Below are 25,088 nucleotides of genomic sequence, written 5' to 3'. Positions count from 1 at the left end.
TTGTAACACAAGAAATAAAATGTCTAAGATTCACTTCAAAATTACTCATCATATGAAGAATGAGGAAAATCTGTGCTTGCAAGGGAGACAGTCAACAGATGACGACACACAGATGCTGGAATTGCCTGACAAAGGTTTTAAAGCAGCTACTATAAAAATGCCCCAAGAAGCAATTGTGAACACTGTTGAAATAAGGGGAAAAGTAGAAAGTTGCAGCAAACAAATAGAAGCTATAAGAAGACCTAAACTCAATAAAAGGGCTTAATAGCAGTAAGGAGAAGAAAGACAAAAGTCAGTAAAATTGAAGATAGACAAAAAAAAAGTTATCTAATCTGAACAACACAGAAAATTTGAGAGAAGAAAAAAAAAAGAGAGAGCCTCATGGGCTGTGGGACAATAATGAAAAGTCTAATATTCATGTCATCAGAGTCAAAAAAGACAGAAGAAAGAGTCTGGTATAGAAAAGTATTTGAAGAAACAATGAGTGAAAACTTTTCTCATTGGTAAAGAGAAAAATGTAAAGATTGAAGAAGCTAAGCACACCCAACACATAATAAACGAAAATAAATCAATGCCCAGATACATTGTAATTAAAGTTCTAAATATAAAAGACAAAGAAAAACCTGGAAAACATCCAGGGGAAAATGATTAAGTACTGGGATATTTGAGAAACCATGAGGACCAGAAGGAAGTGACACAAGTTTTCAAATGCTGAAAGAAAAGTATTATCAAACCAGGATTTTATATTCAACAAAAAATTCGTTCAGGAATGAAGGATTAACAAAGATATCGTCAAATGAGGGAAAACTAAGAAAGTTTATTGCCATCACATCTGTGCTAAAAGAATTGCTTAAAAAAATTCTTCATCGCTTCTCGGCCTTTTGGCTAAGATCAAGTGTAAAAATTCTTCAGACAGTAGGGAAATGATAAGAAATGGAACTTGGAACTTCAAAAATACAAGATGAACAGAAATAGCTACATAAATAGAGTAGACTATTTTTCTCCTTTGAGTTCTTTTTTCCTTTTTTCTATTTGTGTAAATTTAGGGGGTACAAGCACAGTTTTGCTACATGGATATTTTGCATAGTGGTAAAGCCTGAGCTTTTAATGTAACCACCACCCAAACAATGTCATTTGTACCCCTTAAGTAATTTCTCATCTCTCACCCTCTTTCTACTCTTCCTCCCTTCCAAGTATTCAGTGTTTATTATTCCACACTGTATGTCCATGTGTACACCTTTTTAAGGCCCCATTTATAAGTGAGAACATGTGGTAGTATATAAATATATTCCATGGAATGCTACTCAGTCATAAAAAAAGAGTGAAATCATGTCTTTTGCAGCAACATGGGTGGAACTAGAGACCATTATCTTAAATCAAAAACAGAAAGCCAAATACTACTTACTCAAAAACAGAAAGCCAAATACTACCACATGTTCTCACTTATAAGGAGAGTAGAGGAAGACAGATTACCCCAATAATCTAGGATATGGGTGCCAAAGGAAGGATGGAGTCTTCAACTCCAAAATGCAACATCACCCTGTTTTATCTAAGTTATCTAGTTTACCAGCCTGGAGTTATTTGTAGTATGCGATAGTATAGTATAGTACACATTTTCCCCCTTTTAGTATGTACATGGTTTGTAATGATTTCCCCTCTTTCATTCTTGGGGTAATCTGTCTTCCTCTACTCTCCTGACACATACTTTGGGCAGATCCCACCTCTAGGTGCAGAATGTGGATGGCAATTCCTATAGGCCAATCTGAGCATTGCTTTCACTTGGCTGTCCTGATTGCTTTGAATGGAGAGAGTAAGGAGCATCAGGCAGACACAAAGCATTTTGCTGAGATTGCTGGCACTACATAAACTCTGCACTCCCAGGGAGCAGTAGAAATCTTGAGAATGGCTCTATTAGAGTGTAAGGCAGACGTGAAAGATGGAGAAATCAACTTCTAATGACAGTTTGGGGCATCTGGATCTAGTCCCAGACTTTTTAGTTATGTGAGTCAATACTGTCATTATTTTTTCTCTTTACTTTTTAATTAAATCACTGAATTAGATTTTCAGTTAATAGCAACCACCAGTCTTAAATGATATGATAGCCTGTGCTTTGTTAGGTTTTGTTGAATGTATAAGTCTCTCAGTGTTGGTATTAGAATCTATTATTTTCCACCTGTAGTGGTTAGATTGTACTAATGATGTGTATTCCATAGTCTTACTTCTGCAACTATTTTTATAGATAAAAGGCTTTAAACCTTTTAAAAGAGTAGTATCCATTTTCCATTTTGTTTAAAAACAGAACAAAGATATAAAAACAGATAATGGTATGAGTACTGCAGTTGAAATGCAATTAGGGATTCTTTAGCCTACTTGGTCTTTACACCTCTTCCCCTGTTCCCCATCCCTATGTGGCATCACAAGAAATCTTACAGCCTGTATAATAATAATAAAAAAAATAAAAAATAAAAAATAAAAAAAAGAAATCTTACAGCCTGAAAAATATGGAACATAAAACATTGTTCTGTTATTTATCGTACAAACAGGATCACTTTCGAGAATAAAAGAAGACATTCTTAATAAATTTATTCTGGGAAAAAGGCTTAAACTGGTGATACCAGGAAAATTGGGACACATGGTCATCCTGGTTCTATACCACAAGAGTTGAAATGAGAGGAAAGTATGGTTAAGTCAGAAGAAATAGATTCCAGCCCCATTTCTATCATCCACCAGCTGTGTATTCTTAAAAAGTTATTCAACCTCTCTGAGCTTCAGTTTTCTTCATTAGTGTGTCAGAGAGAATAGTAATTACTACCTCACTGGAGGTTGTTGTAGGGTCATAGTTGTGAAAGATCATAGTTATGAAAGTGCTTTGTCAACCATAAGACACAATGTTACTAGCGGCTTTTATTGTATGAACTAACCGATCTAATTATGATGACTCTAACAATGTGGTTGTACTTAACTTTACACAATAGATGAATTCTCAGAAAAAAGGTTGAATATGAATGGTTTTGTAAATTGCCTCTTACTTAAAAAGCTCACATTAAACAAAATTGTCTGAGAAATTCTTCTACAACGTTCAGAATTATTTTGTAGAATAAAAAGTTACCCCATGCTTATATCTTATGTGTCAGAATTTGCTTTTAAGCAAAACATATCCCTAATGTCTGCAAGGATTTGTCTCTCCAGCTAAATGTGGAGAATGAGGCATTTCATAAATGTTAGGTTACCTGGCCAGGATGCAAGCCGGGGCTAGGGTTGGAGCAGGAGGCCCTTTTCGGGGCCCAATATGGCCATGAAAAAAAATAAAAGACAACATAAATTCTTGCAAAGCAGGACCCTGTCGGTTTAATTTATTTCACATTTGCCCTGGAAGCTCGAGGCTCCAGTGGGCTAATGAGTACGAGATGCTGTTACAGACGAGAGGCAACCTATGCATTGCTGCTTGTATGACTGGCACCCAAATAGGCTTGCTCGGTTGGTGCACTGTGAGGTTTCCAATTCTTTCGATGTGTCTGTAGCCTTGGTCTGGCCAGGCCTGCCTTGTCCTCCTGGATGGACATTTAGGAAACGCATCCTCTCCCCATCAGCACAGTCACGCACTGGTCTTCTTTTCCCGTATGTGTGTGCCGCCATCTGGGACAACTTAGCCATTGTCTGTTAGGGCCTTTGATGCTTGATTATAGGGAAAGAGGAAAACATCGGCTACAATAGAGCAATCTGTTCTGTTTGGGACATCAGTACAATCTTTTTTTCCTCTTTTTCTTTTTTTCAATGCACATATTTTTGATCATCTTCATATAAGGATGTACATTGGTAAGAGAATGTATTCTAGAATTCTTTCTCTTGAAAGGAACGAAGCTCTCCATTTATCCTATGCTCATAAAATAGTTTTGCAAATATGATCTTGCTGATAAAACACTTATTCCAGTTCTCTTGTCCTCTTTTTGCTTACAGACTGCCAAAAGAATCTAAGATTTCAAAGCATAAATGCTGATAACATAGTTTTTTCATTGCTTTTGCTCTGTATTTCCGCAGAGCTTATTGTTTATTGTTTTCAGTGGTAAAACTTTCATCTTCAACAATAGTTAGATTAATTTAAAAACATCTTTACAATGGTATATTGTAATAGATATTAGCAAATTTCTTGCAGAAATGTTGTATTCAAATAGAACCAAATCTATACTGTACTGTTAAGTGTATGTGTTAAGTAGGGGGTGACTAAGTTCCAAGGTCATATATACTTTGTAATTTTATTTTGGTAGAAAAATAATAAATAAAGTGATGTACACCAAATAATTACAAGTCATGGTCTCTGCGGGATAGAACCACAAAATGTTTTTCTTTCTTTCCCTTCTTCTTTTTTTGCTTTCTCTCTCTCCTCTCCTTCTGTTTGCTTATTTGCATTTTTGAATTATTTTATAATAAAATTGCATGACATTTGTAATAAATCCCACTCTATAAAATAAGTTTGAAAACATAAAGGAAAGTTTGACAGTCTATGAACTTAATCTCTACCCAGAAATGGAGTGCTGTGGTAAGGCCCAGTCAAGATAACGATGGCAATGGGAAGCTGGAGTGACAGATGGCACACGATGGCAAACAGCCCAGACACATTAGTGCTTTCTGTGGAAAATAATTTTGTATATATATAAATATCTTTTATAATTTAGGAATTTCCACATTATTAAATCAGGATAGCCAGTATAGCAGAGATACAGGTGTCCAATATCCCTTTCATCCTTCTTCCTTTAGTAATAGTTTATCTGAGTGTATACTGAGTGTGGTCCCTTGTCCAAAGGAACCTTTAAAGTGGTGGTGGCCACATGCTAAACTTATAGTCAGAGGTATGTGAATGGCGATGGTGGATATCACCTCTCAGTCATGCTCATATCTTTCCTTCTGTCCCTTGTGCTCTGCACATGGCAGTGGGTGCTGAAGCAGCCACATGAGACCAGGAGGTGCAATCTAATCATTGAGGACAGCAAAGCGAGAACTAAGGAAGTTGAGTCCTTGATGCTGTTGAGCTACCACATCGGTTCAGAATTGCCTAAGCCTGTGTATTTAAGCAAGCGAGAAAGAAACCTTATCTTGTTTAAGTCATCATTGGTAGGGTTTTTTTTTTTGTTATAATCATTGAATCTACATCCTAATAATAGTGTATTATATTACTATAATTTTATAATATACAATAATATAATTTTATAACATAATATGTAGATAGACCTAGATAAATATATGGATGGATGGATCTATAGACAGATTGATGAATGAAGGGAAAGGTGGATGGATAGATGAATGAATGGGTGAATGGGTAAGTGGATGGATGGGTAGATGGATGACAGACAAATGAATGGTGGATGAATGGATGGATGGATGAATGGATGGATGGATGGATAGATGAATGGATGATTAGATAGATGGATGAATGGACAGATGGATGGTGATATGGTTTGGCTGTGTCCCCACACAAATCTTAACTTGATTTGTTTCTCCCAGAATTCCCTCATGTTGTGGGAGGGACCCAGGGGGAGGTAATTCAATCATGGGGCCAGTCTTTTCCTAGCTGTTCTTGTGATAGTGAGTATGTCTCACGAGATCTTATGGATTTATCAGGGGTTTCCGCTTTTGTTTCTTCCTCATTTTTCTCTTGCTGCTGCCACATAAGAGGTGACTTTTGCCTCCTGCTGTGATTCTGAGGCCTCCCCAGCCCTGTGGAACTGTAAGTCCAATTAAAGCTCTTTTTGTTCCCAGTTTCGGGTATGTCTTTATCAGCAGTGTGAAAATGAACTAATACAGGTGGATAGAAGGGTGGAGGGATAGATGGATAGAATGGGTGGACTCAATCTTGTTGCCCTTCCTTTTCTTCACCCCGTTTCTCTACCCTCTGCAGGAAGAGCCCACCTTACTTCTCAGTCTAAGAAAGTGGCAAGCACTGCTGGGCTCTTTCCACACCTGTAGTTCCTCAGTTTTCTGAAACATAGGTTGTGTGTTCCTAATCTGGCAAATACTTGAAAGAAAAAAATCCTTTTTAAAGTCATTGTAAACAGATATTACTTTTATTTCAGCAATTTGCCTTGGTAAAATTTGGGAATTGAAATGTAAATAACTGGTTATATACAAATTAACTGGTTTTGGGGCCAAACCTGTATATCTGGTAGCCTGCATGGATTCCATGAGGGTTACTTCCTGTGCCAGTCCAAGTGCACAGCACAGGGCAGAGCATTATGAAAACATAAAAACAAGGGAAAAGTCAGAGAGAGGGAAACTGAACAGTGAAGATGCAGAGGAGTAAGAGAGTCCTGGGAGCAAGTAACCAGAGAGGGAATTGAGGCAGCAGTCAGCCTAGAGGGCATGATAGGCCAAGGCATAGAGATAGGAAGTGTTGAACACTGGACGCTGTGACAGTGAGGGCAGCTGGCCTGGCTAAAGGAAGAGTTTATGTGGGAAGTGGAAGGAAAAGTCCCTAGAAGGCTGAAGGCAGGTATTGAGCCACCATGGATAGACAGAGGATGCCACCTGAAATATTATTTCTTCTATATATCAGAACTGTAGCTCTGTTAAATAGATTCCAAAACTCTTGTTTTCATGTAGATATCTTTTTGGAATTGTGATAGAACATGAGGCTATAAAATTCCAAGCGCAGTGTTCTAAAATCCTCAAGACCATATACAGACTAAGCTTTGTGTACATGGTGTCAAAACAGGCAGGTCAAATCATTTTATTGCTTGCATAGCAGACCCCTTCCCAGACAGGAAGCAAAAATCATAAGCTGTTTTTCTATTCCTTTTACTGCATAGCATGGTGGCTGGAGTTCTAGCTCTCATTTAAGTTCCTCCTACTTGAGTGGTGGAATCCAAGTAATTGATCCAGTATCATCTGTCACTACCCTTCTTGTCCTTGTGGTCTGCCAGGTTGCTGAGGGAGTGTCACATCATCCCAAAGACTGTGGTCCCAGACCTGCTGTGCAGAGGCTCCAAAACCATGCTCTAACTGGGCTTGCACCCACCCGATTGCCAAAGGGGCTTTCTCTCCCTCACTGCAGAATGTGCTTCCTTTTTCCTCCTTCCTTCTGACCGACAAAGGAATCCCCTTTCTGATCATTAAATGGCTCTCTTAAATTATACCCTTTAGGGCATTTTGGTTTTGCTGGGTGAGGGAGCACGGGTAGTCTTTTTCTCTCTTTCCAAATAATGAGAAGGGCAGTTCCTCAATGTCCTGGACGAAGCTTCTACTGACATTTGGACCCTAGGTCTCTTCTCCCTAGACTGAGCAACAAATATGATCTATGTTTTGTAGGATTTTACCATGCAGATAATGTACTAACCTTACTTACACAAAACCACATTTTTATTTGTGTAATTTTTGATTGGTTGGCTCAGTAGGCATCAGATCACTTGTTGTGGGGTGTTGGGGTGGGGCTTGTTGATGCGCAGATAGTGGGGTTCCGTTGCCAGGGTTTCTGGTCTGGGGTGGAGACTGAAAATTTGCATTTCTAACAAGTTCCTGGGTGAACTGCAGAATTACACTTTAAGAACAACTATTCTGGAGCACCCTTGCCTTAATAATGCTGCAGAGACTTTCTGGGCTGGTTCCGGTATCTTGTGGCTCCACTTCTGCTGTGTCGATTTTTGAATAGCATGTGGAGGAAAGATGCCCTCTCCAGGGTGTGGTGAGAAGTGAGGACAATGTGGGCATGTCTGAGCTGTAGTGGGCATAGGTGATTCAGCAAGGACTGACTGGACAACAGTGTCCCTTCCTGAGAGCATCCCAGCAGGCTAGGCAGCAGAGCTATTAAATAAAAATCCGTAGGAAACATTGACATTGGATCCCTCCTGAATGTTTGTTCTACAAATATGGAATGTTTGTCTCATCCAGAAACCTCAAAATTACTTTGCCATTAACACCTGTGCGAGTGGCAGGGCTTGCATCATTAAGATTGCCGGAGGAAAACGCTGCCTCTCCTTGGCCGAGGGAAGCATTAAAAATTAATGAGGTATCAGTACTCATAGTTTGATAAACTACAAAACACCTCTTTATGCTTCTACTTTTTCAGTTGCCTAAGCCTCTGATACATCTATATAAGACACTTTAGAAGACCAAATGTCAACTGTAGAGCTATGAATATCAACAGAAAAATGAAAAAGAAAAAAAAAATTGCATTTTTTTTTGCAGAGGATTGTGAAAATACTATGACATATTTTATATTTTTTATTTGAAGGGTCATGTGGTTCAGACCACACATGGGTATTTGCACTTGCTGCTTGTACCAAGTGAATCAGATGGGATGGTAAGGGTAATTTCTTGGAATGTTTTAGCAACAGTGAGGGTTACAGGCAGATGACCTGGGAGCTAGTCTCTGCTGTTTACTCCTCTGGCTCTGAGATGCCTTCAGGAAAGTTCTGTGTTGTGACATTGACAGCTTGCCTCTAGAATGCTGTGACATGCCACCTGGAAGTTTTGTAGGACTGGAAATATTCACAACGTGTACAAGTTCAGCAGTAGACTGTATGTGGTCTTTCTCTCTGTCATAAGGGAGTATATGCAAAAAACTCTCAGATATCTGTTCTGCTTTGTGGTCTGGGCTGGGATAATTTTGATGAGCTGGCAGCCTAATGTTTTCTTGATTCTCATTTATAGCTGAAATCTCTTTATGGGTGTTCTTCAGGGGTATCTTTTCAGTGTTCTTGATCAGTTGGTAAGTGTTACAATAATATCTCTTTGGAATATGTAACTATTATGCATTATATATGGCTGCTATGAAGATGGATACTAATTATTGTTCTCAGGTCTTTTCAAATATGAGCTCATTTACTCCTCAAGGCAATCTAATGAAGTCAGTGCCATTTTTGTCACCATTTTACAGATGAGGAAACTGAGGCACTGTCTGTAACTTGCCCAAGGTCACACAGCTGGTAAGTGGCGTACCCAAGGCTAGAACCCATGCTCTTAACTACTACATGAAACTACTGATTGCTTTTCTGATGAGGTTCAACTGGTAGAAGCCACTCGCGTCTACTCACAAGCTTGTTATTGAACCCATTGGGGTCAAAAGCACATGTGTGTTTCTGAACAGAGAGGTGAAGTGAGTGGGCTCATCTTAAAAGCTTGTTTTCATTGCTTTAGAATCAAGTACAAATGCTTTAGTAAAGCCTTCTAGGACTTTTCTCAACATTTCTGAGGTTCTCTCCCAAGCCTTCCTCCTTAACCACATAAGCCTGCCCAAAGCATGCTGCGGGCGTGATGCTTTACACCATTGCTCATAGGTCTCTTCATCTAGAGCTGGTTTTTGTATCGCACTCTATTTGCACACCTTTGCTGGGGTGAATTATGTTCTAGAGTGTCCCAATTTGAATGTCAGATTTGGTTACAGATACTTTGAGATAATGGTCCCTGAACCCTGGGCAACTGGGCATGTTCTGGGGCTGCTGGAGCCCTTGTTCTGGTCACTTCCAGCCATATAAACATACATTTTTCTTTGCTAAGGAGCTGATCTACTTGAATGCCACATATGGGCTCTGTTGAAGAAGGCTGGCAAACAGAAGAGAGAGATGGGGCATTTCTTCCTCCACTCCCTCCCTGCCTTGTGGTCACAATTCCAGCAGCAGTTGTACCCTTCCCTTCTGGTGGGCACTTCCCCTGCAGCCCTCTTCCTTAGCTCCTAGTATCTCCTAGGGCAGTAATAGCTCCAAACTGCTGTTAGTCTTTGGGGGCCTCCCAACACTTTTTGGTTTACTCTGCCTACATTCTGTCTGCCGCCCCTTGGACAGCGTTTCTACATTTGAACCATATGGGTGAATTCCATATCCTTCTGGGACCCTGACCCATGAAACTCCTTCCTCCCAAACTATGTCTGAGCTTTGTCCTCCAACTCACAAATGGCCACTAGAGATTTTCCTACTCAGCTCACACAGCCCAGGTCCCCATTTATTGGATGGAGCACAAAATACCCTTTAAATCATTTGAATCACAATGCAGACTTAAGAGCCCATCAAATTCTTGGGAAGGGGCAATGTTGAATTCTTTCTCCTCCACTTGCCCACCATACTCCCTTTGTGGCAGGTCACAGGCATGTGTACAGTATAGTGCAGATTCTCCCTTTATCCAGAACACAACCCAGGGGCCTTGGTCTTGTTTTACTTCCCTTAATGTCCATGTGGTTATTGATGCCGTTGTCTTCCCTGGTAATCTATCAGCTCCACTACAAGAGAATGGGTATCTCTAGGACTAGTTCAAAATCAGTACTTCTTAAGTGAATGAAGGAAGGAAGGAAGGAAGGTAGGAAGGAAGGAACAAATGAATGAAATGCAGTTGGCACAAGTTGGGGTCCATCATTTAGTCACAGAACAAACAAGCATAAGTGGTTCCCACCCTGATGCTTAAAAACTTTAAAATGGAGCAATCCTCCTTTTATGGGCCCTGAAGCAATTCAGAGGCCTGGTTCTCTTTTTGAAATACTTCCCTCATTGCCAGGTGACAGTCCGGAGGACAACGAGGCATTGAGTGCCTTGCCCCAGCTGGGCAAGCTGCTGAGCAGAGAAGTCAGCATTCCCGACATCCCACCTGGCTCTCTCTTGACTAAACCACATGGGCTGTTTTTCTTTGCTCTTGCTTGGACCACTGGGCTCTTCTTGACTCAGACACCACTGATCCCTTTCCCGGGATACACACCCACCTGCTCCCTGGAGCCAAGTTTTGTGAGGCGTGTGGCTTTTTTTTGGAATGCTCGGTCACCTTGGAGCTCCTGCCTCATCCCAGGACAGGAGGATTTGTGTAGATAAATTATCACCATGGGAGACCAGTGTGTGTCCCCAAGCCTTCAGTGCAGTTCGAACACAATGGATTTTCTGCAACTCACTTTTGTTATGGCGACTTCTGTTATGCACAGTGAACGGAAAGTAGAAATTTGCAGAATATAAGCCTTCTTCACAGGAAACGTATTTTGGAGCTCACCACACCATACAGGCTGCTGATTTAATACAACCAGGAAATGTGCAAATCTCCGAGGAATGGCAAATGCCATCCACCTTCACTTTTTTCACCTTTCTTCTCCTCCTCCTCCTCACCTTCATTTTTCAATAACCCAGTTATTTGCTGGTGCATATAAAAGTAAACAGAAAATGAATAAGCTATGGACTTTGAAGGATAGTTTTTGAGTTAGAAATCTGAAGGGGGAGAAAAGGCCACAGAAACAGGGTAAACAGTTAAGGCAAACATTTTAGACCAAAATAGCCAGTAGACAGCAGCTGAGAATGGACCTCACTGCTGGTAAAGAGGCCTACGTGGATTAAATTGATCAAAACAGTGCTTGAGAGATAGCAAGGAATTTTATTTTTCATTATTTCTCTTCAAAAAGGCATGATGGAAGATTAGACTTCTGTAAGAACAAACATTTGAAACTTTTCTATCTATTGCTACTGTTTCTGTGCTTTGCATTTGATGTTGGTTGTGAAACGTATTTTTCTCAGTATAGATATATATGTATATTTTTGTACATATATGTGTATATATATATATTTTCCTTTTCTTGTTGAACCATGATAGTAAAAATGATTAGTGGAGTTGAAATCTGCAGCAATGCACAGAACACTTTTTCCAGTGTTTAGGATAGCTGAAATATGCAATAATTGATTTTAACATGTACTGTAATTGGTTCCATATGCATTGCTGTCAACTATGATGCATCATAATTAAACTGACATGTTCAAAACCTGGCCACTGAAATGAGCACTCCCTGAATTGTCCAACTGTGCACAGCTTGCTGCTTCTCCACTCCCTAGCTTCTCAATCAGGAACCGCATTGCCAGGTTTTATTTTGCTGCTGGTCTCCTCTATGTTTTATCTGTTTTTCCCCCTCAGATTTTAAATGACCTCGTGGAGTGGATTCAGGGTCTTTCCCCACCTTCACTTTCAGATGGTCACATTATTTCAGCAGTGATGGATCTATATGCAATTTCCTAAGTCATCATAAATCAGATCTAAACTCATGAGAATGGTCAAGAATTTGATATAAAATAAGACACAGGAGCAGATCCATAAAAGTTCCATATTTTAGTCCCTCCACCCCCAATTGAACCACGCTTGAACTCTAATTAGAAAATTCACTTGGAGGAAGAAAGCATAGTATATGACACATGTTCACCTCTTGTTCCCTCTCATATAAATGACAATATTCACATATTTGACTACCTTTCTGCTTATTTCTGTGGTCATCAGAATGTTTATGAGTGTCCAGGATGGTCTTACCTTGATAGCTTGATTATCTTTCTTTTTTCTTTTGTAAAAGCAATCTGATATCATTGTAAGGGCATTGAACTAGGATATGGGGCAGCTCTGTTACTATTAATAGTGTTAGTAAAGTTCTCTGGGTGTTAGCTTTCTCCTTGGTAAGATGGAAGGGATAATACTCTTTCTACTGTCATCTCAAGGTTTAGCCCAATAGAATGAGATACAAGCAAGATTGGATAATGCGGCCTTTGGTTCCTGAATCTCTGTTCTGAATTAGCATGAGTCATGTCTGTGTTTGGACTTTGAGTTACCATAATCTGCTGTTTTAATTTCACAAATAACTGCATCCCCCTCAAATCCTGCAGTGCCACACCTTCTCTAATCTGTTAACCACATAAATGGATCCTGTGATGGCAAAATATTTAATAACAAAAGTTAGCTTATCATCATCCATAGTTGATCAGATGAATCACTACTGTGAGGCTCCATAAGGCCAATGCTGGGAGAAGGGACATAGCAGCCATCTCTCCACTATTTCCACTGGGAATGCCAATCTTCTACTCATTTTTGTCATGGGTCACTGGTGGAGATCCCTAATTTCAGTGACCTTTTCCTTGCTTACAGCATAGTCCTGTGATGCAGACCTGGTTAATCATGGTGTCTCTTCTGTCTGTCTGTGGAACATAGTCCATGCTGTAGCAGAATGACCAAGCTGGACCCACAAGAGTTTCCTCATGCACTTTGAAAGCCAAAAGCTATGAGGCAAGGTTCCCCCATCTCCTTGGAAATGAGCCATGAAGACATAAGCCTGGCGACACTGGACCACAGGAAGAAAGCCATGCTCTCCACTGTGTAAAGGAAGGAGAGATTGAGCCCTACACATGGGAGGAGTGGAATTGAAAACGCTGATTAATGACTTTGGAAACTGTCAGGTGATTTGTAGAAGAAAGAACTTACTCCACTTCCTACTGGGATCTTATTTCCTGATTAAATTCCTTAAGAGGCAAACTTTCTGGAGCTAAGAAAGTGATTGGGAAGGGAAAGTGGTGCTTTATCTTCCTCCTTCCTCTCATGTTTTATTTTCTGAAAGGGAAGAGTCACTATTTCATAGCCAAGGATAAGCAGGGATCTTGCTGCTACTTTAATAGGCATTCCAACTGGAGTCCTGAGCCTATTTTTCCTTCTTATTTTGCATCTTTATTCTTATTGGATCACCTCTCCTTTGGCTATCAGAATATTTCTCTCCATCCCACTCCCTGGTCAACATGATCTTCGAGTCAGAAGACTTGCCCATTACTTTTGAGCAACCTTTAGATGGTATGTAGTGCATCTGCAGTGGTTCTCAAACCGAGGGTGCATCTGAACCCCCTAGAGAGCCAGTGAAAACACAGATTGCTGGGCCTGACCACTAGATGCCCTGATCCAATAGGTCTGGATGGGGTGGAAAGTCTGCATTTCTGAGTCCTGAGGTTATACTGAGGCTACTGGTCTGTGGAGCGCACTTTGAGAACTACTGCTGAGATGAATGCCAGATTAGATTAAATGTTGTGAGACTCAAGTCTTGGCCTTTGAACAATCCCCAAAGCCTCTATGGGCTTCACTTTACCTATTTATAAAATGGATGATTTGATCTAGGTGATCTTAAAATTTTCTTTAAGATGCCTCCAAGTCAATGAACTGATCATGAAGTTCTATTTGGAAGGACTGCACTGTCATGACAGCTTTTCTTTTTCCCTTTGAGACAATTATGGCTTAAAAAGACAATATCTAATTTCTGCAGAAATTGTGGAAGTGGTCAGAGATCAGCAATAGAATAGTGTAAATATTATATGCTATTAATTCTAAGGTCCTGATGTAATACTCTGCAATGAAGCTTTTCATCTGGAGGCTGTATATTGTTTTGTAATTATTTGCTAATTAATCAGGCACTAGTTCTAGAATTTAGGAAACACCAGCTCAGTAGATTCTCAACCGTGATGAAGAGTAGACAGTATTAGAAAAACAGAGTAGTGGGAGAGTAGAAGTTTGGGGGAAGGAAAAGAGACTCTCTAAGCACAAAGTGTGCTTCTCCACCCCTCCTGCTGCTCCATTCTGTGCTTCGCCGGCAGATCTTCTGGGCGAGGAGCCAAGAGAAGGTTTGAAGGTTTGTCTGCAGCTAGATAAACATCATTAGTGGAGAGATGGATTTTGGCGACACCTAGGAGGTCCCACCTAATTTTGAAAAGAGAGGGAGAAAAAGGAATATCTGAAGACATCTTCTGGAGTGGAAAGGACCAAAAAATCATTGAGTCTGGCTTTCCTCTATCACTGCAAGTTCCTGCACAAACCACCTACATCCCAACAGCAACATAAAATGACCATTTTATGAGTAAGAACAGGAAACTGTGGCTATAACAAGGCTTCTTTCCCCTTTTCTTTTGAGGAGGAATAAGTGATGGATGTAAAGACAAATATGAAACAGTAATTTAGAAAATAATTTGTTTTCATATAAGAGCCACTTTTTGAGAACCTGGTGGTATTTAAGAATACTGATCAATGAGTATCATAGACTACTGATGAGTTGATTAGATACATAAGTATTGGGTATCTAACATATCCTAGCAGTATGTGAGGCACAAATTAACCAAACAAAATTATTTCTATGTTTTAGGAGATAACAGTTGAGATAGGAAGAGGACAAGTAAAGAGATAATTTTATCAGTTCCAACAGGAGTGAACACAGGCTACCACAAGAGAGCCTTGCAGGTGTGAATATCAGCAAAAACTCCGTGTGGAAAGTAGTGGCCTCGAGCATGAGTGGAGGTTGGCTCAGACAGGAAAAATGTGCTCTTTTCAGACTTAGCATCAGACACAAAGGCTCAAAGAGGTGAGCTCATGAAACTTTGATTGTTGAGTATGACTGGTGGCTAGAATTGAAGCTGCAAGGGAAAGCATGGGTACCTATTGACTTTATTTTGATCCACTAGTTCAGTACTAGTCCCAGTTCCCAAAGAGTTTGGTTTTTATTGGTGAGATGGGGGTAGTTGATCATGGAATTAACTGATGTCTATAGTAAGTAACCGGGTGGGTTCAGAGCCCTTCCTCTCATGGACTGCTTAACTTCCCTCCTCTACACTGTTGCTGTCCTTTTATGATGCTTTTCCTCGCTTCCTAGGCATGGTTTCTCCATTACATCCATCCTCAACCCCTTCTCTTCCTGGCTTTACTTTGAAGCTTGCTCTAGGTATAAATTCATTTTCCAAATAGATACATTACATATGACTAATGTCTATAGGGAAATATGACATTTTAAAGGAGAAGGAGAGGGCAGGATGTGCTGCAGTTTGGAGAACTGTTTTTCCAAGCGTCTGCCTTTCTAATGTGCTCCCAGGTGGTGCTGATGCTGCTGATGCCTGGCTACATTTCGGAGAACCTGGAGCCTTGTTTCAAATGATGGTTGATGAAATTATATTAAACCCAAAATTTAGGTTCTCCAATGCTCTCCTTTCTTTTTCTTTTTTTGAGACAGAGTCTTGCTCTGTCACCCAGGCTGGAGTGCAGAGGAATGATCTCAGCTCACTGCAACCTCCGCCTCCCAGGTTCAAGTGATTCCCTTGGCTCAGCCTCCCAAGTAGCAGGGATTACAGGTGCACACCAACATGCCTGGCTAATTTTTGTATTTTTAGTGGAGACAGGGTTTCACCATGTTGGCCAGGCTGGTCTCGAACTCCCAATCTCAAGTGATCCTCTCGCCTCGGCCTCCCAAGGTGCTGGGATTACAGATGTGAGCCACTGTGCCTGGCCCCATGCTCTCCTTTCTAAAGGGGAAGAACATTTTTGTAGCAGAGGAATCATTCTTGAAGGACTCAAGAGCCTTTCTGCTAGACTTCCTATTCTTATAGTTGTTTCTAAACTTACTTCTTTCTGGAAAACAGAATAACTGCAAGAAAAAATCTACATCCTGAAGGGATTGAACCCATCTTGAAAATGGCAAAATCTCCATCCTGGTGATCACTGGCACCATCACTCCCAGCATAGCCATCACTCTATGGGATCCTGGGCACTGCTTGGCACTAGGAAGGTGAATGGCTTTAAATTATGATTCCTGTCCTCAAGAGACAAGTCACATTGTTGAAAACCTGACATCAATGTACAAAGATTCATAATCATAAAAGGTAACTCTTGGTAAGTCATTATAATCTTATTAATTGCTTCTAATGGTAAGTCACATCAGTGCTGTATTTTTTCAGGTTTCAGAATTTAGTAGGCATTGAATATGTCACTGTTTGGGTATTACTAATGGGAGAAGTGAAGTTTCCTTTTTAACTGTGTTTAGTATTTTGCTTTTGGCTCCAGAAATGTCATAGAAACAACCTGACTTGGGCATATTTCTAGAGACTATCAAGTTACATATAAAATTTAGTACGTTATTTAGACTAATATTTTATAAATCATGTTCTGGAATTAAACTGAGTAAGGCCAGGAAGAAAGAGGGTTGAGGATGGATATAATGCAGGAACCATGCCTAGGAAGCAAGGAAAAGCATCATAAAAGGACAGCAACAATGTAGAGGAGATAAGTTAAGCAGTCAGTGAGAGGAAGGCCTCTGAACCCACCCAGTTACTTAGCTGCAGATGGACATCAGTTAATTCGATGATCCACCACCCCATCTCACCAATAAAAACCAAACTCTTTGGGAACTGGGACCAGTACTGAACTAGTGGGTCAAAATAAAGTCAAAAAGAAGCCCACTTCAAGAAATACTCCTCTAAATAACTTCAGGGAAAAGGAAATTTTGAGAAACAGGCAATCACACAGACACACCATGTGCTGTTATCTTTTCAGCACCAGCTCTGTGTTATGGCACAGATAGGGAGGGGATGAGGAGGGCTCTTCCCTGAGCACATTTCCAACAGTCTTTTCATGGTATGCAGCAGTTGTTTACAACATGTTTCTCACTTTAATGTGCACACAAATCATGCAGACTCAGTGGGACCAGGTGGGGCATGAGCCTTGCAGAGGTGATGGGCTCCCAGGCATGCCAATGGCCTGTGGTCCTTGGATTGCACTCTTAAGTAGCAATCGTTTAGAATATGGTGAAAATATGTTAGAAGGGGCATTGTGAAAGCGTGGGGGTTCATCTGTTCAAGAAACAACAATGACCAAAAAATGGTGATTAAATGCAACCACACCTAAATGAGGTAGCCAGGAGGTAGAACCAGCTTCTCCATGAACAGGCCACATACCATCTCCCAGGGCTGCCTCCAATGTTCAGCCTGGCTGTGCTCAGGCCCTCGGGGCTTGCTGGACTCTCCTGGCAGTGTGGGGTCAGGACTCGAGTAGGTTGGATGCTGATAGCAGAGTGTGATTCTCCAGCGTGATGACCCAGAATCACTCCCAGGAGCACCTATGCATGAAGCACAGACTGGAATCCCAGCTCTCCCAGGAGGAGGGAGTTGTCCCTGGTCTCCGCATCCCCCAAATGCTGATTCTGTGTCTGCATGTGGATGGGTAACAAACAAACAACAAAGGAACATCTCAATTAACCTGCCACACAGAGCAGAATCCCATAAAAAATTCCAACTCTCTTTTTGGATGAAGCTTCTTTTTTATTTGAGACAGAGTCTTGCTCTGTCACCCAGGCTGGAGTGCAGTGGTGAGATCTGGGCTCACTGCAACCTCCGCCTCCTGGGTTCAAGCGATTCTCCTGCCTCAGCCTCCCAAGTAGCTGGGACTACAGGCGCCCACCACCACACCTGGCTAATTTTTGTATTTTTAGTAGAGACGGGGTTTCATGATGTTGGCCAGGTTGAATTGCGGACCTCAGGTGATCGGCCCGTCTTGGCCTCCCAAAGTGCTGGGATTACAGGTGTGAGCCACCATGCCCAGCCTGGATGCCACTTCTTATGATGCTTAGAATCTGGTCCCCTTTCAGAAAACTGAAGGCTTGAATATCTAAAGTTGCTACATCATTCTGTCTCCCAAAGAGGAAAGCAAAGGGAAGGTCTAGGCCAGCACTTTCCAAAATTCAATATGCATAGGAACCACCTGTGGAGTTGTTAATATGCAGATTGAGATTTGGTAGTTCTGGGTGGGGTGGGGCCCAAGAGTCTGCCAGGTGCTCCTAGCTGGTGCTGATGCTGCAGGTGCCTGGCTACATTGTGAGTAGCAAGGGCAAGCAAACTAAGTGACCCTCTGCGGTGATCTGCAGAGTCGAGGATGAGGCATCTTTCAGGCCTGAGTCAGACTCTCTGAGCTGTAGGCGCCCAGGAGCTGCACAGCTGTGTAAGATTAGAAATCTCAGCGCTGAGCAGGATGGGGCCGGGGCCAGTTAATGGCATCATTTCATTGTAGTAACTACAGCAGGACAGAGCCAATTGCTGTTTAGTCAGCTTTCCTGTGTTTGTTGATTTTGGTATTACTGATTGATTAAAGGAAGAGGAACTGTGTTGGCTATCAGAAAAGTGTTAGGGAAGTAGAGTGAATCCAAACCTCTCTACACTCTCCAAACCTGTCCCCCACGCCCCCCACCCCCCTTGTTGCCAAGTTATGAGATCTTGGGCTGACTTCCAAGTTCCCAAAGTTCAAGTGTGGAAAAAGCCAACTAATCTCCTGGAAAAATCTCCTGGTGTGTATTTTTCTTTAACAATCTGGGCTGATTTTAAACTTAGCCCACAGTAAACTGTGCTCGACAGGCATTATCATTATGGACACTTGCTGCTGTATTTTCCAAGCATCTCCCCTCCCCTGCTGGTATTGCTACCAGATGCAGAATGGAATTTGTCAGGACAAGCCATGTATTACTACTAAACCATTAATTCAGTTAGTGCATTAGGAGTAGGAAGACTGACTCTTCGCCTTATATTTTGGCTGTCAGGCCTGATTTGAGCTTATTTCTCATTGAGTATTCCATATCAAAGGCTGCGATAATAGAATTACAGGACATTAGGACTTTCAATCTGGAAGAGACCCTGGAGATCATTTAGTGCTGCCTGCTTGCTTTACAGATGAGGAAACTATATTTTTCTGTCTTAAGAGCTTGAACAAATACTCGGCTTTTGATATGCGCATGCAGTTGCTGTTCCCATGTATGCTAGTTATGTGTGTGCTTGAAGGGAGTCAATAATGGATCTTTCCTATTTAGTTTTCCTTGATCTTGGCTTTAGCTTCATCGAAGTCTGTCATACACACCCTCTGGACAGCATACATTTTGCAATAATATGCAAATGTCTTGGTTCCTGATAATAGTGGAAAAGAAATATGATGTTTTTACTTAAAAAATACTTTATACAATTTAATAGCAACTGCATCTCTGGCATCTATAACAGATGTTATCCAGTGCAGGAAACTTTTTCTAAGTAGTCTAGCTGAATTTTAGCTGCTGAAACTTTCTGTATCATTTGGTGATCATATTTCATTTCAGACTTTTGAACACGACAGATTGTCCACCTGGATCTCATTTTGCCACATTTTATTGATGGCCTGACTCAGATCTTTCAAGTTCTCACTAACTGACCTTGAAGGAGTAGCTTGTTGTTTAAATTTTATGACACAGAGATGTAAACCGCCTGAAAATTATGCAACTCAGTGGTGATGAACAAAGAGAACTTTTTATTACTATTTATTACCTACAATTAAGGAATTAGCAAGAGCTGTTACTCTGCACCCATTCCTGGGACAAAATCCCGAATTAACTTTATATCAAGCACATGTGTAACAAGTGAGAACTACATTTTTTGTTTGCAAATCTAAGCTCAGTGTAGTGCTATTGCACTTATGTCTTCCTGTGGCTGCCCTGATTCCATAAATAATGACAGGTTTCTCCCTCCTGGCCTTGTTATTCTGAGTCGGATGGCCCATCACCTGAGGATCTGAATGACACTGGATGGAAACTACAGAGAGAAGAGAAATAAAAAATACTACCCATCACCCTAGTCTGGCCATGAGAGAAACATCTAACAAATTCAAACTGAAGGACGTTTATTCTATGAAATTCCTGGCCAGTGCTCCTCAAGGCTGTCCAGATTATGAAAAACAAGAGGAGTGTCAAATGGCCAGGGTCTCCCAGAGGCTCAGGATATAAGATGACTAAATGTGATGGGGGACCCTGCATGGGATCCTAGGACAGAGCGAAGACACTTGAGGCAGTCTTAATGAAGTGTGGACTTTAGTTAATAATGATGTGTCCATATTAGTTCATTGATTGAGTCACTTGTGCCACACTAGCGTAGGCTGTGAACAATAGATGAAACTGGGTGAAGGGTATAGGTGAATTCTGTGCTATCTTTGCAACTTTTCTATAAATCTAAAATTATTCTAAATTTAAACGTTTACTAAAAATAATGCTTATGCCCACTCAGCCTCTGCTGACACCAAGCAAGCGTTTGTGATGGGTCAAGTTTCAGCTCCATTATTTCATTAAATCTTCAGAACAACTTTATGAGGTATTTATTGTTATTCCCATTTTATCACTTTGAAAACAGGGAAACTGAAGTTCAGGGAGAATAATCTTTTCTACGTTGATTGAGTTCCCTTGGCTTAAAAATGGCAGAGTTATGATTTTAACCCTCATTTAAAAGTGTGTGCTTTATCTGACTCTAAAGCACACACTTATTTCAGTTCCCCATTTGGTTCTCAGAATCCTGTTCTCAAGAGATGGGGCAGAGGTTGGGGAAATGGGATGGGAATGGCGGGAATGGCCTGCGTGTAGCTCAGCAGGACTGTGTCTGGTTTCCTGAGCCATTGAAGTTTCCCAGGGAGGATCATGCAGCCTCTATTTTCCCTAAAGGCTAAGGTCCAGGCTAGCTTTAGGTGAGTTTTCCCATTTCCTTGGATTTCATTGAACAAATATTAAAAAAGAAATTCCGCCTACAGTGGCCATGGGTGCAGTGTCTGCCATGCAGAGGAGAAGCCGCTGGTTGTAGCAGCAACACTCCAGCTTACCTGGAGCAAAGTAAGTATGGTCATGCTGCATCCTTTTCCAGAATCCCTACCACTGTCTGCGCACCTGGGTCATTGGTGAGCCTAAGGATGTCTAGAGTCCTGGTTTCTTAAGATTCTGACTCAGTAGATGAGAGGAGAGCCCAGAAATCTGCATTCAAAATTGTTTATTGATGATTTGGCCATGAATCTCTGTTCTAATTCTGAATCTCAGAGAATCAACTCTTGTTCTCACCTGAAGAAAATGTAAAACCAACTTCAACATGGTTGTCTCTTGAGTAGGTAGCATTAATAGACTGTCTAGGCCAGGAGTCCACAAACTGTACCTCTGGTTAAATGGCCCACAGCCCCACCTGCCTGTTTTGTAAATAAAATTTGATTGAACAGAGACATGCTATTTGTTTATTTGTTGTCTATGGTTGCTTTTTGCTACTATGGCACAGTTGAGACTCTATGGCCCTGAAAGTCTAAAATAATAATCTGACCCTTTACAGAAAAAAGTTTTCCAACCCATAGTGTAAAAGACAGAAAGGATCTGAAATAACAGTTAGTCACAGTTAAAGGGAAAGGGAGTCTAGTTGCTCTCAAGCTTCAGTGTACCCAAGAATCTCCTGTGATACTTATTTAAAAAGGCCACCCCTTGAGATTCTGATTTAGTAGCCTGGGCTGAGGCTAAGAAATATGCATTTTTAGCAAGGTTTTGAGACACATGGTCCTAGTCACCAAGAATACGGACCCTGACAATAGCTTGACCTGGGTCCGTAATCCTCTCTAGAGGTCTGTGTATGTTTAGTTATTACTGCGTATTATATTTGGACAAAGACTTAAAAAATAAAACTAAATATCACTTTTATGAACTAAATCATGCCCCCCCCGCCCACAAATTCATATATTGGAGCACTAACCCCCATATGACTGCATTCACAGAGAGAGTCTTTAAAGAGGTAATTAAAGTTAAAATGAAGTCATAAGTGTAGGGTCCTAATCTGATTGGACTGGTGTTCTTATAAGTAGAGAAAGAGACACTAGAGATCTCTCTTTCTTCTCTGCAGGTGCACAAAGGAAAGGCCATGTGAGGACACAGCAAGAAGGCGGCCATCTGCAACCTGACCAGCAAGATCTCACCAGAAACCAACCCTGCTTGTACTGTGATCTTGGACTTCTAGCCTCTAGAACTGTGAAACAATATACTGTTGTTTAAGCCCCTTGGCCTGTGGTATTTTGTTACAGCAGCCTGAACGGACTAATACAATCACTAAATTATCAAAAGGTGGAATTAAAAGTGTTATATCTGTTTCACTCAAGATATGAGTAGGAAACAGAGAAGAGTTGGACAAAAAAAAAAACAAAAAACAGATAAACAGAAATTTAGTAAATGTTTGCTGAGTAATGAATTTAGACATTTTGCTTTTTGATATGCTTTCAAGAACTTCAATGAGGTATAATTGACATTCAATAAACCACAATTATTAAAATGTACAATTTGATGTGCTTTGCCATATGAAACCATCATCAAAACTCAAGATCATAAACACAACTATCGCCTTACAAATCTCCTTGGTTACCTATAATCCCTCTGTCTGCCCCTTCCTAATCTGCCCCCTGCCATCCTACAACAGGAAACCTCTGATCTGTTTTCTGGCACTATAGATCTGTAGGTTAATGATAATTTTCTAGAATTTTATATAAATAGAATCATATGGGATGTTACCTTTTTTTGATTTTTTTCCACTCACCATCATTATTCTGAGATTCACCTATGTTGTTGCTTATATCAGTGTTTCATTCCTTTTGATTGCTGAGTGATATTCTGTTGTGTATACTGTCATTCGTTTATTCATTTATATGTTGATGGACTTTTGGCTTGTTTCCAGTTTTAGGCTATTACCAAATAAAGTGTAAATCTTTGTATGGGTAGTTTCATTTTTATTGGATCAACTAGGAGGTGTATATTTAACTGTTAAAGAAACTGCCAATTTTTTCCAGAGTGGTTGTACCATTTCACATCCTGCCAGCAGTGCATGAGAGTCCTAGTTCCTTCAAATCCTAGCCAACACCTGATGGTCATTTTAATCTGAGCCATTGAAATAGGAGTGTAGTGGTATATCATTGTGGTTTTAATCTGCATTTCCCTAGTGACTAACAATGTTGACAATCTTTTCATGTGCTTATTTATCATTCGTATATCTTCTCTGGTGAAGTGTCTGTTTTGCCTATTAAAATATTTTTTAAAGTTATTGAGTTTTGGGGGCTCTGTATTCAGAATATAAGTCCTTTATTAGACTTATGCCTTGCAAATATACCTTTCCAGGCTGTAACTTGTCTTTTCATTCTTTTATGAATGAAACAATGTTGGTCCAAAAACAAAGGTTTTTAATTTGAGGAAATACAATTTACCAATTTGTTCTTAATGGACCATGACTTTGCTGTCATAGCAAAGAAGTTTTTGCCTAACTCAAGGCCACAAAGGTTTTGTCCTGTTTCCTTCTACAAGTTTTATAGTCTTAGATTTTACATTTCATTCTACAATCCATTTGAGTTAATTTTTGTATATGGTGCAAGGTGTGGATTGAAGTTCATTTTTTGTATATGAATATCTAATTGTTCCAGCATCAGTTGTTGAAAAGACTACCCTTCCCCCATTGAATTATTTATGCCCCTTTGTAGAAAATCAGTTATTTACATACATGTGGGTCTATTTCTATATTCTCTATTTTTTCCCATTGATTTATTTGTCTGTGTTTTGTACCAATCACACCTGTCTTGGTTACAGTAGCTTTATAATAAGTCTTAAAAAATTAGTGACTTTTGGTCTTCCAACTATTTTCTTCCTTCCAAAAAAAGTTATTTTGGCTATTCTAGGTCCCTTGCATTTCCATATTAATTTTAGAATCAGTTTGTCAATTTCCAAAATAAAAATGCCGAGATTTTGATGTCTTACTGACAATAATGACACTTCTTCCAAGGGTAAGTGACTGAATCCAGTTACCATTTCATGACAAAGGAAGGTAGGCAAACATATACACCAACAAAATCAGCAGAACATGATCACACTAATTTTGCTATCATTATCAGGAAACAATGAAACAAAATTAATTTCCCATCTTAATACTCTAGCTTTATTTCAGCTGTCTGCAGACATGTGTGCATTAGCTTCCCTTTGGACACTCTTTTTTAAAAAAAATGAGATGAAATGGACATAATTTAAAAGTGGCCATTAATGTGAACAATTCAGTGGCATTTTATACATTCATAATGTTGTGCAACAACTACCCTTACTAATTTTAAAACATTTTCCTCACCCTAAAAGGAACACCTGTACCCATTAAGCAATTGCTCCCTATTTCTCCCACCACTGGGACCACCAATTTTATGTTCTGTATCCTGGATTTACCTATTCTGGCCACTTCACATAAATATAATTATACAATACATAACCTTTTGTGTCTGGCTTTTTTTACTTAGCATAATATTTTCAAGACTCATCCACGTTGTATTAGGCATCCGTACTTCAACTGAATAATATTCCATTGTATGTATATACCACAAGTGGTTTATCCATTCATATATTGATGAATATTTGGGCTGTTTCCACTTTTTGGCTATTGTTAACAGTGCTGTTATAAATGTACATGTGCATGTATTTGTTTGAGTACTTGTTTTCATTTCTAGAAGTAGAATTGATTAATCATATGGTAATTCTACATTTAACTCTTTGAGAAACTGCCCAAGTCACTGTCAGAATGGCTGAACCATTTTACATGCTCACCAGCAATGCACAAGCCTTCCATTTTCTCTACATCCATGCTAAAATTCATGATTTTCTTTTCTTTTCTTGAATTATAGCCATTCTAGTGAGTGTGAAGCAGTAACTCATTGTGGTTTTGATTTCTCTTGTGACTTATGCTGTTGGCCATCTTCTCATGTGCTTATTGCCCATT

General features: G+C 40.2%; 1 long non-coding RNA gene across 1 annotated transcript; it reads left to right on the top strand.

The window, feature by feature from the left end:
- The first annotated feature begins 1,806 nt into the window (after positions 1-1,806).
- On the top strand, positions 1,807-22,351 carry LOC129474497 (uncharacterized). Its single transcript, XR_008654553.2, has 4 exons — positions 1,807-2,001; positions 16,143-16,392; positions 21,082-21,160; positions 22,200-22,351. It is a non-coding gene; the product is annotated as an uncharacterized lncRNA (long non-coding RNA).
- Positions 22,352-25,088: the final 2,737 nt, after the last annotated feature.

Source organism: Symphalangus syndactylus, chromosome 24, assembly GCF_028878055.3.
Source record: "Symphalangus syndactylus isolate Jambi chromosome 24, NHGRI_mSymSyn1-v2.1_pri, whole genome shotgun sequence".
Classification (NCBI taxonomy): Eukaryota; Metazoa; Chordata; class Mammalia; order Primates; family Hylobatidae; genus Symphalangus; species Symphalangus syndactylus.
The sequence above is the reverse complement of the archived record's forward strand: the minus strand, read 5'-3'. Positions and strand labels throughout refer to the sequence as shown.